Genomic DNA, 15,228 nt, shown 5'->3' with positions numbered 1-15,228 from the left:
GAAAGTTTGTGTTCTCATCGCTGTAGATCAGGAGGCATCGATGTAGCCTGCTCCTGATTGGCTTATCCCGATTCAGATCACGTGATATATCCCCCCGTTCTACTGTGCCCTTGATCCAGGTGTACACAGAGCCCACGTGTGTATTCGTGTGGTAGTTACTGTACTTCACAGCACCAATTTTTGATTCCACATTGTGGTATATGTATCGGAACGTCCCAAGCGACATTCTCATGTATGAATGGAATCTGTCCGGGTGGTGTTTCAGTTCTTGAAATAAGTTGTGATATTTCCGCAGCGCCTTTCTTCTTTGATTTATAGGATGAGCATTCCACTGGCGGGCTGACGGATTTGAAAGTAGCCACCATCATCTGCTTATGCACAATGAATCACTATCTCCACTGGCACTTGAATACATACTCTATACTTGTAAAAGATCAGCAATAGAGGATAAATTATCTTTAACTTCAACGCGGAGATCTAAACATTACGTCCACTCACTGTAAAAAATCTCAGAACACTGAAAGGTAAACCTCCCCGGTATGTTCACCCTCCATCGACTGCGACATAAACCGCGACTGCGAGCTGCGATGCATATTCGGTATGTTCGTACCCTAACAGGTGCGACAAATTGTCATCTGCAATACCCCAAATAGGGCAGGCAACCCCGAGTATCGGCCTGATTGTCGCCTTGTACAGCAGAAACCGGTTTTCTGTAGTTAGCCCATTTTCAGTTCTAATCACCGGCATTAATTGAAATAGGCGCACTTTTGTTTTGGCTGTTTTTAATAAATTTTGTGTGGCTATTTCTAGCCGAGTGCAGCCCTTGTAAGGCAGACCCTCCGATGAGGGTGGGCGGCATCTGCCATGTGTAGGTAACTGCGTGTTACTGTGGTGGAGGATCGTGTTATGTGTGGTGTGTGAGTTGCAGGGATGTTGGGGACAGCACAAAAACCCAGCCCCCGGGTCACTGGAATTAACCAATGAAGGTTAAAATCCCCGACCCGGCCGGGAATTGAACTCTGGACCCTCTGAACCGAAGGCCAGTACGCTGACCATTCAGCCAACGAGTCGGACTGTTTGGGCTGTAATATAATATAATACAATAAATATGATCGCCAAATTTTAATCATCTGTCAAAGTGATATCATAGTACTTGGTTTTCTTTGTCCACCTGGTGACTTCACCGAAAGTCATCAAGGGGTCTTGGTCGATGGGGAGGGGTTGGAGGGTGGGGGCACTACTTTTCGAAATGTTTATTTTATTCTCTACACAGTGTTCGAGAGTGGACATCGTGTCTTAGGCGTCTGCCAGGAGACAGAGGTTATCGCAATTTCATGAGCGTATCAGTACAACTAGCTCATGAACCCGTGTTTCGCTATAGATTTTTATATTGTATACGAAATTCTAGGTAAATTACTATACACGCTGTAAGATTTTATTAGATTGCATAGCTCTTGGCGTTACCCAAGAAACACCTCTAGGAGGTCGCCATACGTCATTTCTCATGTACATTCCGCGTTAGGGAGTTTTCATTATAATGGCAGGCCACATTTCCTACTGACAGTCACAGTCGAGTTTGGGAGTTAAGGTTACAAAATCATCCCCCTTCCTCCTTCCAGTCACATTCGAGTTGGAAAGTTCATTATAATGACAGGCACCGTTTCCTACTGCCAATCACAATAGATTTGGGAAGATATCATTATAATGGCAGACCTTCTTGCCTACTGCCAGTCGCAATCGAGTTTGGGAGGGTTCATTACAAAAGCAGAGCCCCTTCCCTAGTTACAGTTATACTCGAGTTGGGAAGTTTCCATAATAATGTCAGGCCCTCGTTTCCTACTGCCAGTCACAAACGAGTTGGGGAGTTTAAATTATAATTGCTGTCCCCATGGCCTACTGCCAGTCAAAATCGAACTGGGGTGTTTCCGTTATAATGACAGCCCCCTTTGCCTGCTGCCGGTCACTCTAGAATTAGAGAGTTCTCATTATAACGGTAGTCTGCCTTGCCTACAGGCGTTCCCAATTGAATTCCACTACTGTTCAAATTATGTTGTCCAAGGATTTTGTTGAAGTCTAGTTGTTTCATAAAATATCACAGTAAACAACCTTTTTCGTTCGCCCCTGTGGCTGCAGAATTACAAGGCTGTCAGGAGAGATTACACGTGGACAGACTACGTATAAATAGCCACGGGAAAAATGGTCATTCTTTACATTCACACCAGCAACTTTAAAGGACTACACTTGAACTTAGTTTATTGTCATTGCGAAGCATACTTTAACGGAAAACTGCAGTCCTTTGAATAGGAATTGATAGTTGGAGGAAATCAAAGTATTGCTTTGGATGAAAACTGTTTCTCCCGCACCACAGCAATGTGAAGACGATTGCTTTGATCACGGTACTGTTTAAAGACTTCACTTGTAGCCTGGCGCAATCACGAAGTTTGGGAGATATGAGATACAGTAGCAGCATTTTAGGTGATCCAACTTTCCGCCTGAGATTTTGATGTGGAAATCATGGTGGATTTAAAGTGTAGAGGAACTCCACTGGAGAGTGGACCACGTTTACTATCATCACCACAGAGTCCAGACTTAAATCTCACCACCTTAGTAGGAGGTTTGCCCATTAAGGAAACATTGATGCTTTCTACGGTGTCGTTCTTAGCTCTCTCCTTAAGCCTATTCGGTCAGCGAGTCAGAAACGTACATGTAAGAAAACAGAAAATAAGAGGACCCGTCTCTCTTCGTGGGTAGAACACGGTGAGGTACCATTTCACCGCCAAAGGCAATGAGTTCCATGCCAAATAAATCTTATTATGTAAATTAAAAGGAAAAGAGAGTCAGCTCTGAGAAAAGGGAACTATAATGTACATGAGTTGTAGGGAAACAGGAAGGAAAACCTGGTAGAACAACTGTAGCGTTGTGACCAAAATGAGTCTGTAAAGGTGAAAAGCCAGCATCCAATCACTGAGCTAAACATGCCCCGCTTGCTTACAATTGCTCATCAATAGATCTAAATTGTCATGTATTATATAATAACAAAAATACAATGGAAAAATACGTTAAGGACAAAAAAAAGAGTAACATGATACTGAATTAACAGAACTATGAACGACAATGAAACGAAGAACAAAGGAAGTGGTTTCAGATTACTAATATGTAGTGTAATATAATTTCAATTGCATAGGAATTCATTCAAAGTAGTCTACAAAATCTTACAAAACATATTCCATTGTAAGTAACGTAACATAAGTCTAACGCAGTTACAGTAAAAAGTTGATGACGTCGCTTCCACTTACTTGTGCCAGGCTCCTTAGTTTCATCTTTGCTTTTTAACCTCCTTGGACATCCGTTACTTCCTTCCGATCTAATGTTGGTGTTGCTGGTGGGGATTACTATTATATCCGACAAGATACACGCACTGAAATTAAGGACATTTGTAAACATAGAATGGCATTCTTTATAAATAATTTGCTGGGCTGAGTAACTCCGACGGTAGAGCGCTGGCTTTCTGAACCAAACTTGGCAGCCTCCATCCTGCTCAGTCCGGTGGTATTTGAAGGTGCTCAAATACATCAGGCTTGTGTCTGTAGATTTATGGGCATGTAAAGGAACTCCTGCGAATCAAACTTCCAACACCTTGGCGCCTACGTAAACCGTAAACGTAGTTGATGGGGCGTAAAAATCAATAATCAAGGACAAGGCCTAAAAAAACATGGTTATGCTTAGGATAGAATGGCATGTTTCGTCCAATCACGTTGACATTCTCAAATTTGTCAAGACTAAAGGTTCACGTTCTTCATTAATAAAAATACTGGTACCAACGCATTTGTGAATTTTCTTGTAGGGTAGATAAACTTAGGTAAGGAAATCACTTAACTGGTTCCATTTTTTACTTGCCAGGGCACGATCAGAGTATTTTCAACAGGAATTGGAAAATTGATCTGATTATCCTTTCAACCTACAGTACATTAACAAATTTACAGTACTGAAATGCATCAGTGAATGCTACTTGTGTATATTTCCATTGTACATCAATGTCTGGTGCCTAAAAATAAAGAAAGCCATATCAATATCTCCATAGGTTATTGTGTTATGAATTCACCGAGAAAGAGCATTGTCGTGCTGCCCTAACTCGGATTCGAGATATGCCGGACTGGAATCACACCAGGGGTTGTCCTGAAAATGGCTTTCCATTGTTTCCCATTATGGCATCGGACATATAACGGAGCTAAACCCCAACAAACAAACTAACAAAAACCATACTGTTTCTTTCACAGTATTAGCTATTCCCTATAAACGCATGTCCGGAAACATATATGCGTGGACACTTTAAAAGGATAGAATTTAAACTAGGAATACTAGGCCTTATATGATACTTAGACACCATATTACTGCAAATACACAAGAAAGAAACATACTGTGACATTAAGTGTTCCTGTATGGCTGTCCAAGTGATTTAATGTTTTTCATTACTTCGTTGATAATTTTACATTTCAAATGTACAAATTACATTACTTGTTAGAAGAAGTGGACCTTGAGAATAAGACGGTGGTGGTGGTTAATGTTTTACGGAGAAGATTAGAATGAGGGTATATACAAAAGGAAGGGAATTTTCACAAAGGTTGAGAAGGAGGCATTCACAGCCTTGAAAAGCTAACATCGTCAGGACCAGAAGGAAACGAGATTTGACCGAGGAAAGGAAAGTTGAATAAAAGGAGCTGATAAACTAGAGGCAAGCACAAGTAACTCGAAGATATGCCGGAGTAAGGTAGGTGCCCAGATTGCACCCCATTTGAGAACCTCTAATGGTTACTCCTTTAATTAACTTCTTAGGACAAGCAGAGAATATTGTGGATACTCTCTAGTTTCATTCCCAAGGGAGTGGGGAGTTTAAAAAGTACACCTACAGCATTTCAAATGTGAGCGATCAGGGAAGGGCAGAACAAATATTAACAACATATTATTGGTTGAAAAAAGATATTGTCTAGCAGGGCCAAGTGGTTCAGTCAGTAGAGCGTTGGTCTTCTGAGCTCAAGTTGGGGGGATTCGAGCACCGCTCTTTCCCTAGGTATTTGGAGGTAATTTAATACGACACCGTCGTGTCACTAGATTCACCGACACGTAAACAAACTTCTACGGGACAACATTTTTGCGAGCTCGTCGTCTTCAAACACCGCAAAAGCATTTAATGAGATGTAAATCTAATAACATTATTTTCATAATTGTATTAGCTCCCTCCGGTGATCAGTGGTAGTGTGTCAGCAACCAGATTTTAAAAAATCATGATTCAAATCTGCCAAGCGAACTAGAAATTTTCAAGGGCAGAAAAGTTCATGCGACACACTACGACGTATGATGTCGGCATGTAAAAGATATTGGTGACACATTTGTTGTGTTCCGGAGAAAATTAATTAAAAGCCATGGATTTCCAGAGAGAATTCCGTTCAATTGTTCCACTTGGTGAGTAAAACGGGACGTCGAAATTGACGCACAGGCAGCCTACATGGCATCAATTATTATTATTATTATTATTATTATTATTATTATTATTATTATTATTATTATTAATAAGAGTCAATTGATTTAAAACCTCTAGGAGTCAATGTAGTTATTGACTTCCATTTTCTTTAACCAGAAGAAGTAAGAACTCCTGACACAGGCTGCTCTTCTCAAGACTTTATCAGCAGTTATTCATTCTATTTCCCTCCTCCACTGATGAATACCTTTCTTTGTCGTTATGTATAATACGCCCCTGAGTGAAGTGATTTCTTATTGGATGATGCGGATGTTACGACAGATCACCATAATACAACCGTTCAGGTCAAACAAAGGTATATTTACTGTCTTATCTTCTGATACAAGTCAACTATAAAGCAATACAATTGTTGCGTGAGAGCTGGCTATAAATCGTCCAGAAATCCAGTGAAAACTTTAAGATACAGAATCTTTATCATGGAATTCGAAAACACAAAGTTCGCCCGTAGAAAAGAAAGATGTAGTCCTACATTCAATGTCTTACCGACCTGAGTAGCTCGGACGGCAGAGTGCTGGTCTTCTGAGCCTAACTTGGTAGGTTCGATCCTGGCTCAGTCCGGTAGTATTTGAAAGTGCTCAGATACATCAGCCTCGTATCGTTAAATTTATTGGCACGTAAAAGAAAACCTGCGGGAAAAATTCCTTCAACTTGGCGTCTCCGAAAACCGTAAAAGTATTCAGTGTGACCTAAAAATATTATTACTATTATTATTATTATTATTATTATTATTATTATTATTATTATTATTATTATTAAAGGTCTTGATATTTACTTCTTGTTCTGAGCTCCAGGTTCGACTAATGACTTCTGCAAGGATTCCAGCCCTAGTCTAAGGATTGGAATATAATTCACCTAACATCGAGAGGGAAACCGTGAACACATTTTGGTGATGAAAATTAATCGGCCGAGTGAGTTGACCACGCGGTTAGGGTCACGTAGCTGAGAGTTTGCTTTCGGGAGCCCACCGTCGGTTGACTAGAAGATGATTTTCTGCAGTTTCCCGTTCTTATACCAGGGAAACGCTGGGGATGAACCTTAAATTAAGACTATAGAAACCATTGTCCCAAACCAGGCTTTTTACTATCCTTACCTCGCCAGAATCCTTCGATGTGTAAATGCGACATGAAACCACTACAAAAAGTTGTTTAGCCTGACCAGTCAAACCCTGTCCAATTTACACTGCTTGTACTGTTTTGAGGTCTAATTTTATATGATTTGCTTCCTACACTTGACAGAACTTTCCAAAACCGTTTCGAAGGACATGCACCACCACGATAGATGAACCAGATCAGTAGACTGACTGGGATGAGCCCAAGGCAAGCAAGTCACCATGCCTGAAATGGAAAATGCTGGAGTAAGACTACCAGCAGTATTACAAAATGATGCAACTACACCATTAGTTGAACTAGTAGGGAGAAAGAGGGCTGGAATGGTGTTCAACCGAAGAGCTGTGGGCACTATCAAGCAGTCAGATTGCGACAGTCACGATACTCAGCACGTGAACCTGAAGTAACCGTAGTAGAAAATTCCCAGATCAGTTTCGAGAGGAGGTGTGATATTTAGAGTGTACTATGTGTACTGGCACGGGTTATAACAAATTTGTTACATTCATTGACCGCTCCCAGTCTCATACGTGGCTTTGACAATATGGAAGTGACTGAAGGATGAGCGATATTAGTAACACCATTCCTTATGCAGCCAGACCCTGTTACAGATAGCGTAAAAGTGTCGCTCATAGAATCTGTTGATGTGTGCATTCCTCTGGGTTTGGAAGACTAATATAAAATAATATTCTGACTCGGCGAGGAAAACAACAGGAACTACATCACTCCTTATATTCATAGTACGCCTCAGCTGTTTATGACAGCTGGCGGTTGAAGTGTTGAGGATTCAACCAGCCTCGAGGCTGAAGACACAAATACATGCAGACGTACAAACATAGTACACTAATTACTTCTTTGTTAGTTATTATAATTCGAAATATTACAGTGTTGTCTAATGAAATATTTTCCACCTACCTAGAACATGAATCCAGTTTCCTTCATGCATTAATCCCTTCATGTAGAAATAATAGAGATTTCGAGGTTGATTCGCCAAGATTCTGGTCAAATTTTCCATAGGATAACACATCGAGTCTATTTGAGTTGATGCTTAATTGTATCAACGCATGAGTCCAGCTACAAAGTGATTTGACGTCGTAATGAAAGTGGCGTCTTTAGATTGCAGAGGTATTCTTATTTCTTTATTTAACATGCCCGCGTTATGGAACAGCACCTATTATGAAGATGTTAGTACTGCAGGTTACGCATTCAATATGGCTATTTTAAATTTTTTTACTGTATACTGTAAATCGAATATAGACTTATCATAATATGTATGCGAAATCATGAAATATAATCAATGCATGTTGTATGTTGGGCATTCAGCCCGAAGGCTGGTTTGATCCTCTACAGCTCCACCAACAGCTATCATAGATAGCCTAGGTGTCACTGAAGAGGCATACTAGGGAAGTGAGGAGTGAGGTAGTTTCCCGTTGCTTTCCTCACTGAGACAGAAGTTGCTATTGCATATCAGTCTGCCAAGCCCACTGAAATGCAAGCACCAACCGACCCTATGAGCGATATTTTCACTCCATTCATAACAGGAACTGGCTGCATAAGGAATGGCATTACTGGCATCCCTCATACCTCGGTATATAATCAATATAAAATGTAATTATATAACTGAAAATTACTTCAGTCCAGGGAAAGTGATTAACAGACTTAGAAAAATTATGATAGTGCGTTGAGTGATTTTATTTCGTCAGGAAAACAGTTATAACATTTCTTTATGCAGTTTTTAACCCCAGTTAGCCCATACATATCTTTTTAAGTAAGGGTATGATATAGCAATATTCCTGCAGGAATACAGTCAGCATAGTGAATTGTTGACTGAAGGGTTACTTTGAGATTGTGGTGGGGGGGAGATTATTTAAAATTTCAAGCACATAGACACAAACAGAAAGTGTGATTTGCTGCGAATGACTAAACATGTGTCAGGACATAAACAACATCCGTTGGTTTTGTTGGTTTTGTTGTATTCATACATGTACAAATGTCTCTATATTGAAGCACTTCTATAGCTTTAATGGCACCTTTGGTTTATATGAGACAAGGTGGCGGTAAGACGGGTCAGGTGGGATCAATTTAGTGACATTATTATCATTTCTGTCACTTGTCTGTAAAATCATATTAATGAAATTTCATTAGATTCCAGCGATTCCTTTCTCAGTGAACGTATTTTATATCTTGTAAAATAAATTTTCAGTGGAATAGAGCAACCTTTATCGATAGAACTAATCTACGTAAATATTTATACAGTGAACTAGGCACGTAAATACCGATGCAAAATTGAGTTTGATTGCCAGCCAGTAACAGTGCATTTAATTATGACACTAGAGTGACGTAGAAGTCAGGAGATCCTATCAGTCTGTTCCATGTTGACAAATAAGTTGAAAATCCAATTATGGTGAATGGTGTTCCATCACAATATTTTCATATATTATTCCAATTTACCACTACGTTTTGTATCACTGAGCTCGACCATTGCCTGAAACAGCAAATCAATTGAGCTACAATATCAATAACATCTGTTTGGAGTTCACAATCAATCAAAAAGCTGTCAATAAAATGATTTATTGAACCGAGTCTTATATATAGGCTTCTTCATCTCGATATAAGTAGGGGTTCTGTCAGGTATAATAGTACGGGCCGTCACATGTTAACATATCTGAAAGATTTGAGGAGCTATTCCCGCCTCTCGGCCATCCATCAGAAGTGAAAGATTATCAAAAAGGATAAGAGGCAGAAATCACATGCGAAGTATGTAAATCATTCTTACTTCACTCATGTCAACACGAAAATATTTCAGAACCAATATATTGTGTTCACTTTATCAGTTTTCATTACACTGAGCCTGGCTTTAAAGTGTTTTCATGGGAGAAAGAGATTGATGCTTGTTTGTGGAGCCGTAACCTCTTTCTTATCTGCATTATAAAGCATTTCAGAGAATTTGTTGTGGGATTTCACTTAAATACGTCCGATCTAAATCACCTGGATTAATATGCTGGTATTACTTTACATGAAATGCAACAGAATATTTTCACCCGATATGACGTTTCGCATGTACTCTATGTGCTTTAGGCTTTTTCAATTATTTCATTCTCGTAAAATATGAATACTACATCTGTAAGTATTTGGCTTCCTTTTAGGATTTGCTTTACGTCGCACAGACACAGATACATCTTATGGGGACGATGGAATAGGAAATGGGAAGAAAACGACAGTGACCTTAATTAAGGTACAGCCCCGGCATATTCCTGGTGTGAAAGTGGGTCGGAAATCCATATTCAGAGCTTCCAACTGTGGAGTTCGAATCAACTATCTGACGAATGCAAGCTGATAGCAAGTTGATAGGTTGGTTTTACAACGTGCCACTCCAGATCTTAATCTGTTAAGTGTCTTCCAATATCCGTACTGAAGATGATGTCCTGCAGCTGGCTCCTCTTTCACGTCCCATAATCCTACAGGCGACTTCCTTCTCCAGAGCTCCTTTCGCCGACATTTCGGCTGATGATGGGATTGACGTTGTTGTTTGTAGGAAGCTCTTCCTCGATTTCAATCTTGATGGGCGATGTAACAGTGATAGCAGATAAAATACGTTACAGGCAAAATTCCTGCTCCAACGAAGTAAGAGTAGTATGTAAATACCAAGAAAGCATGACGGAAGAGCAGAAACAGGATCCCTTTTACTTCACACGCTGTACTAGAATACGAATGGTACCAGCAGTGAATCTAGACATTTCTGAAAATTAATTCTATTAATTTTTCGCTATCACCGCCAATATTCCGTCTTTCAGTGCTGATACTTTCTCAACTGTGTTTTTTTTATCCATCGCCATCAGTCTTCTGATTTACGAGTTGCTGGTTCAGTAAATCTTATCAGATACTTGGCCTACAGCCAAAGACTTTGTAATATCACATTGAAGATAAGCTAAAGTTAATTAAGGATCGACATATTACCCTACACAGAACTCTAATAGATTTATTAGAAAATTATAAATTTTGCTCAAACTGGGCTATAAACTAGGATTCGTTTGATGTACCCAGACCACTATTGCTCTGCAAAGTGATCTGTTAGATCAGTCATATTACTTGATGTTAATGACCCGGTTCACCACCTCTAATGTCATGCAACCCCTCAAATTATTATCACGATGTTGTCTGATAAATGGAAGATTTTACATGAAATAGCATTCAGGAGTCACTTTATTTAAATATAGAGAGGCGTAGAACTAAACAAGGCCAAAGAACTAGTTACAAGTAGAGAATTGCGGTGGCGATTAGCAAATTCACAACAGGCTGAACGCTGAAAGGCACAACAGTCCATGATGAAGATGTATGTTATATTAAATAATTGTGACTCGTTGTATACGACGTATAAATCTACATTTGAATTCTTAATTAAAGTATCGGTAGTCAGACATTGAATGTGGCAAATACTGATATACAGAGTGTTAGTGAAAGACTTTCCCAGGAGCAGACGTGGACTCTGACCACAACTTGTTGGTCATGAAATGCCACCTGAAGCTGAAGAAATTGAAGAAAGGAAATAATGCAAAAATATGGGATCTATACAAGTTGAAAGAAAAGAGTATGTGGGATTGTTTCAAGGAACATGCTGCACAAGGACTAAATGAAAAGGCTGAAGGAAACAAAATAGAGGAGGAGTGGATAGTCATGAAAAATGAAGTCAGTAGGGCTGCTGAAGAAATGTTAGGAAGGAAAAAAAGATCAAATAAGAATCAGTGGATAACTCGGGAGACACCAGACCAGATTGATGAACGACGAAAGTACAAGAAATCTAGAAATGAAAAGGGCAGAAAAGAATACAGGCGATTAAAGAATGAAGTGGATAGAAAGTTCAAGGTAGCTAAGAAAGAATGGCTGAAGGAATGCTGACAAGTGTGAAAACTACCGCACCATTAGTTTAGTATCTCATGCGTGCAAAATTTTAACACGTGTTATTTACAGAAGAGGCACCGGTTTTCTTGGGAAAAGGTATAACAACATTCTGCCGAAAATCGGATGGGAATTCTCCTGTCTCATACGTCTTACACACTAAATGGAATAACCCTGCCATGCTGGTTTCTCCTAAGGCAGTCGGTAATTCAGAGATAATGTCATCAACTCCAGGTGCCTTGTTCATATTTAGGTCTCTCACAGCTCTCTAAAACACTGACCAGAAAATTCCATAGAAGACTGGGAAATCAAGTTGAAGCGGAGTTGGGAGAAGATCAATTTGGCTTCAGAAGAAATGTAGAAGCACGTGAAACAATCCTGACTTTACGTCTGATCTTAGAGGATCGAATCAAGAAGGACAATCCCACGTACATGGCATTCGTAGATCTAGAAAAGGCGTTCTATAATGTTGACTGGATCAAGCTATTTAAGATTCTGAAGGTGATTGTGATCAGATACCGAGAACGAAGAATTTTCTACAATATGTATAAAATCAGTCTGCAGTGATAAGAATCGAGGGCTTTAAAAAAGAAGCAGCAATCCAGAAAGGTATGAGACATGATTGCAGTTTGTCCCTCCTCCTTTTCAATGTTTATTTATAAAACAGGCGGTAAAGGAAATCAAAGAGGAATTTGGAAACGGAATCACAATCCAAGGAGAGGAAATCAAAACCTTGAAATTTTCCAATGATATTGTTATTTTATCTGAGACTGCAGAAGATCTCGAGAAGCTGCTGAATAATATGGACGAAGTCTTGGGTAAGGAGTACAAGATGAAAATAATTAAGTCCAAAACAAAACTAATGGTGTGCAGTCGAACGACGACAGGTGATGCAGGAAATATTAGATTAGGAAATGAAGTCTTAAAGGAAGTATATGAATATTCTTACTTGGTTAGTAAAATAACTAACGATGGCAGAAGTAAGGAGGACATAAAATGCAGACTAGCACAAGAAAGGAAGAACTGTCTTAAGAAAAGAAATTTGCTCACTTCAAACATTGATATAGGAATTAGAATGATGTTTTTGAAGACTTTCGTGTGAAGCGTGGCATTGTATGGAAGTGAAACATGGACGATAACTAGCTCAGAAAGAAATAGAAATAGAAATAGAAATAGAATAGAAGCTTTTGAGCAGTTGAGTGTGATTTATAAGGCGTCAATGACATTACTCAGTGACTCAAGCTGACAAAAATAGTTAATGAGTTAAAGAGAAGTGGGTGCAACATTTCTGTGCTGTTAATGTGACAGTATACGTTGAATTTCTGACTACAGACTACATGAGTTGTCTATGCTATGTTAATAAAATTTTCAAGTCAATGAACCGAGGGTGGACATTGAAAAATGTCAATAAATATTCAGAATTTCTTTTGTTAATGAGACAAATGTCAAAAAGCGTAGTCGCAACCATGCTTGGAAATTGCTCGAAGCTACTATGGAAGTGCCACCGGGTATTTGTGATAGAAGGCTTATTACTGAACAGTAAGTGTCGATAGGTAAAATGATGGCTGTAATTGACCTGTTTATTTACAGCTTCCGTAATAATTACAACTGCTTATAATAATAATAATAATAATAATAATAATAATAATAATAATAATAATAATAATAATAATAATAATAATAATAATAATAATAATAATAATAATAATAATAATAATAATAATAATAATAAATAGTTGTGAAAATAAAGTCAGTCAGTCCGGCCATTCTATTCGGTCGATTTCCTTCATTTCTTAACTGAAAGGTACTCATGCACAGATTTGTCATCAGGTACTGTAAATCACTTAACTTCCGCCTTTGTCAAATTATTTGATTTTTCAATTTTTTGTCTCTTTGAAGGAATCATATCTTTGGTTGTAATTGAGGTACGGAGTTCATTTTGGCCTATGAACACTCAGTGGATCAAGCGCTTTCTTTTGAGGTAATAACTACTTAAACTAGTAGATTCTGAGGAAAGTTATGAGTACATTCGTCTCCATTACGAAGATCTTTGATGGAGTTTTTAACAGTTCGGCGCGTAGTGTTGTTCCAAGGAACGTTTAATTCAATTTTGTGTGATGTATTTTCAAGTGTTTTGTTGACATAATATTGCATTCTATTACCACAGCAGATCATGTGCTTTATTACATTAACTCGAAACTTTGCAAATACATCCGTGAGGATAGTAACGAACAACACCATACTTTGTACATTGCGGGCGGAGCCAGCGGGAAACTGCTAGTAGTAATACTACTACTAATATTAGTAATATTTTTGTGTTTCACTAACTAATTTGTATGGTTTTTGGAGACGCTAAGGTGCAAGAATTTTGTACTACAGGAGGTATTTCATGCAAGTAAATCTTCCGACACGAGACTGAATTATTTAAGCACCTTCAGTACCACCAAGGAGCCACCATCGAACCTGCCAAATTAGGATGAGAAGGCCAGTGCTCTATCGTCTTAGCTACTAATCCCGGCGTTAGAGCTTAGAGTAAGTTGGTAGTGCAGTTAGGGGCGCGCAGCTGTGAGCTTGCATTCGGGCGATTGTGGGTTCGAACTCCATTGTCGGCAGCCCTGAAAACGATTTTCCGTGGTTTCCCATTTTCACACCAGGCAAATGCTGGGGCTGTACCTTCTTTCCTTACCATTCCTAGGCTCTATACCATCGTCGCCATAAGACCTATCTGTGTCGGGGCGACGTAAAGCAAATAGATAAAAATTACGAGGGGAAGTATTCGGTGAGTTTAGTAATTTGTATAAAGAATTAAGCAACTGTAATGAACGATTTTTTACATAAACTGAAATCCAGATAGCAGAGAATTCAACTACATTTGAATTAAAAGCATCGTATTAGAGCAGAAGCTTGTTGTTACATTGAAAAAAGCAAAGCAAAGCAAAGTCGTCTCAGTACAGGCCATGAAGGCCCTTGGAGGGGTGGAAGGTAAAGACTTCCACTATCCCTAACCTCGACACTTGATGGGGTTGAGTAGTTAGCTCAACGCTCCGCCGCCTTTGCCCACAGGAATTAACCTGGAAATCATTTTCTAGTGTAGGCTGAGTGAACCCCAGGGCCATGTGCACTTCCGGAAGTGGAAATCTCGTTTCTTAAAGTTTACGACTTTCTGACGGGGATTCGAACCCACGTTCTTCCAGGCGAACCGAGCACGCCTTTACCGCCTTTGCCAGGCAGCCCCTGGACGTCAATACCAACCGGGTATCGAACCATGTTAATTTGAATTCGAGGTGCTACCTGAAATCCCTACTATGAACTCATTTGAATATAAAAATGGGGATTACGTCACATATCGTAAGTATTGTACGCACACACTCTGATTCCCTATATGTGTGTTCCTTTTTCCTAACAAAATAATATTCGAAACGAAATTTAATATTTCCATCCGCTTGGTTTCAACCATGCCAATTTTGTAATACTACTTTACTTTGGATATTCCCATTCACAGTAGCGGTATTCAAACTCATGCCCCATAATCTGGCTACATATTTATGAAACAAATTTATCATCATGAATTGGCATATATGCAAATGCTACAAATGCCTACAAACAACAATATCGCCACACGATCATTGGACGCCAATTAATACACCTGACATATTTGAATTATGACTGCATATACCCACACACCACAATTCT

The sequence above is a fragment of the Anabrus simplex genome, chromosome 3 (genome assembly GCF_040414725.1).
Source record: "Anabrus simplex isolate iqAnaSimp1 chromosome 3, ASM4041472v1, whole genome shotgun sequence".
Lineage (NCBI taxonomy): Eukaryota > Metazoa > Arthropoda > Insecta > Orthoptera > Tettigoniidae > Anabrus > Anabrus simplex.
This window is presented reverse-complemented; position numbering follows the sequence as displayed.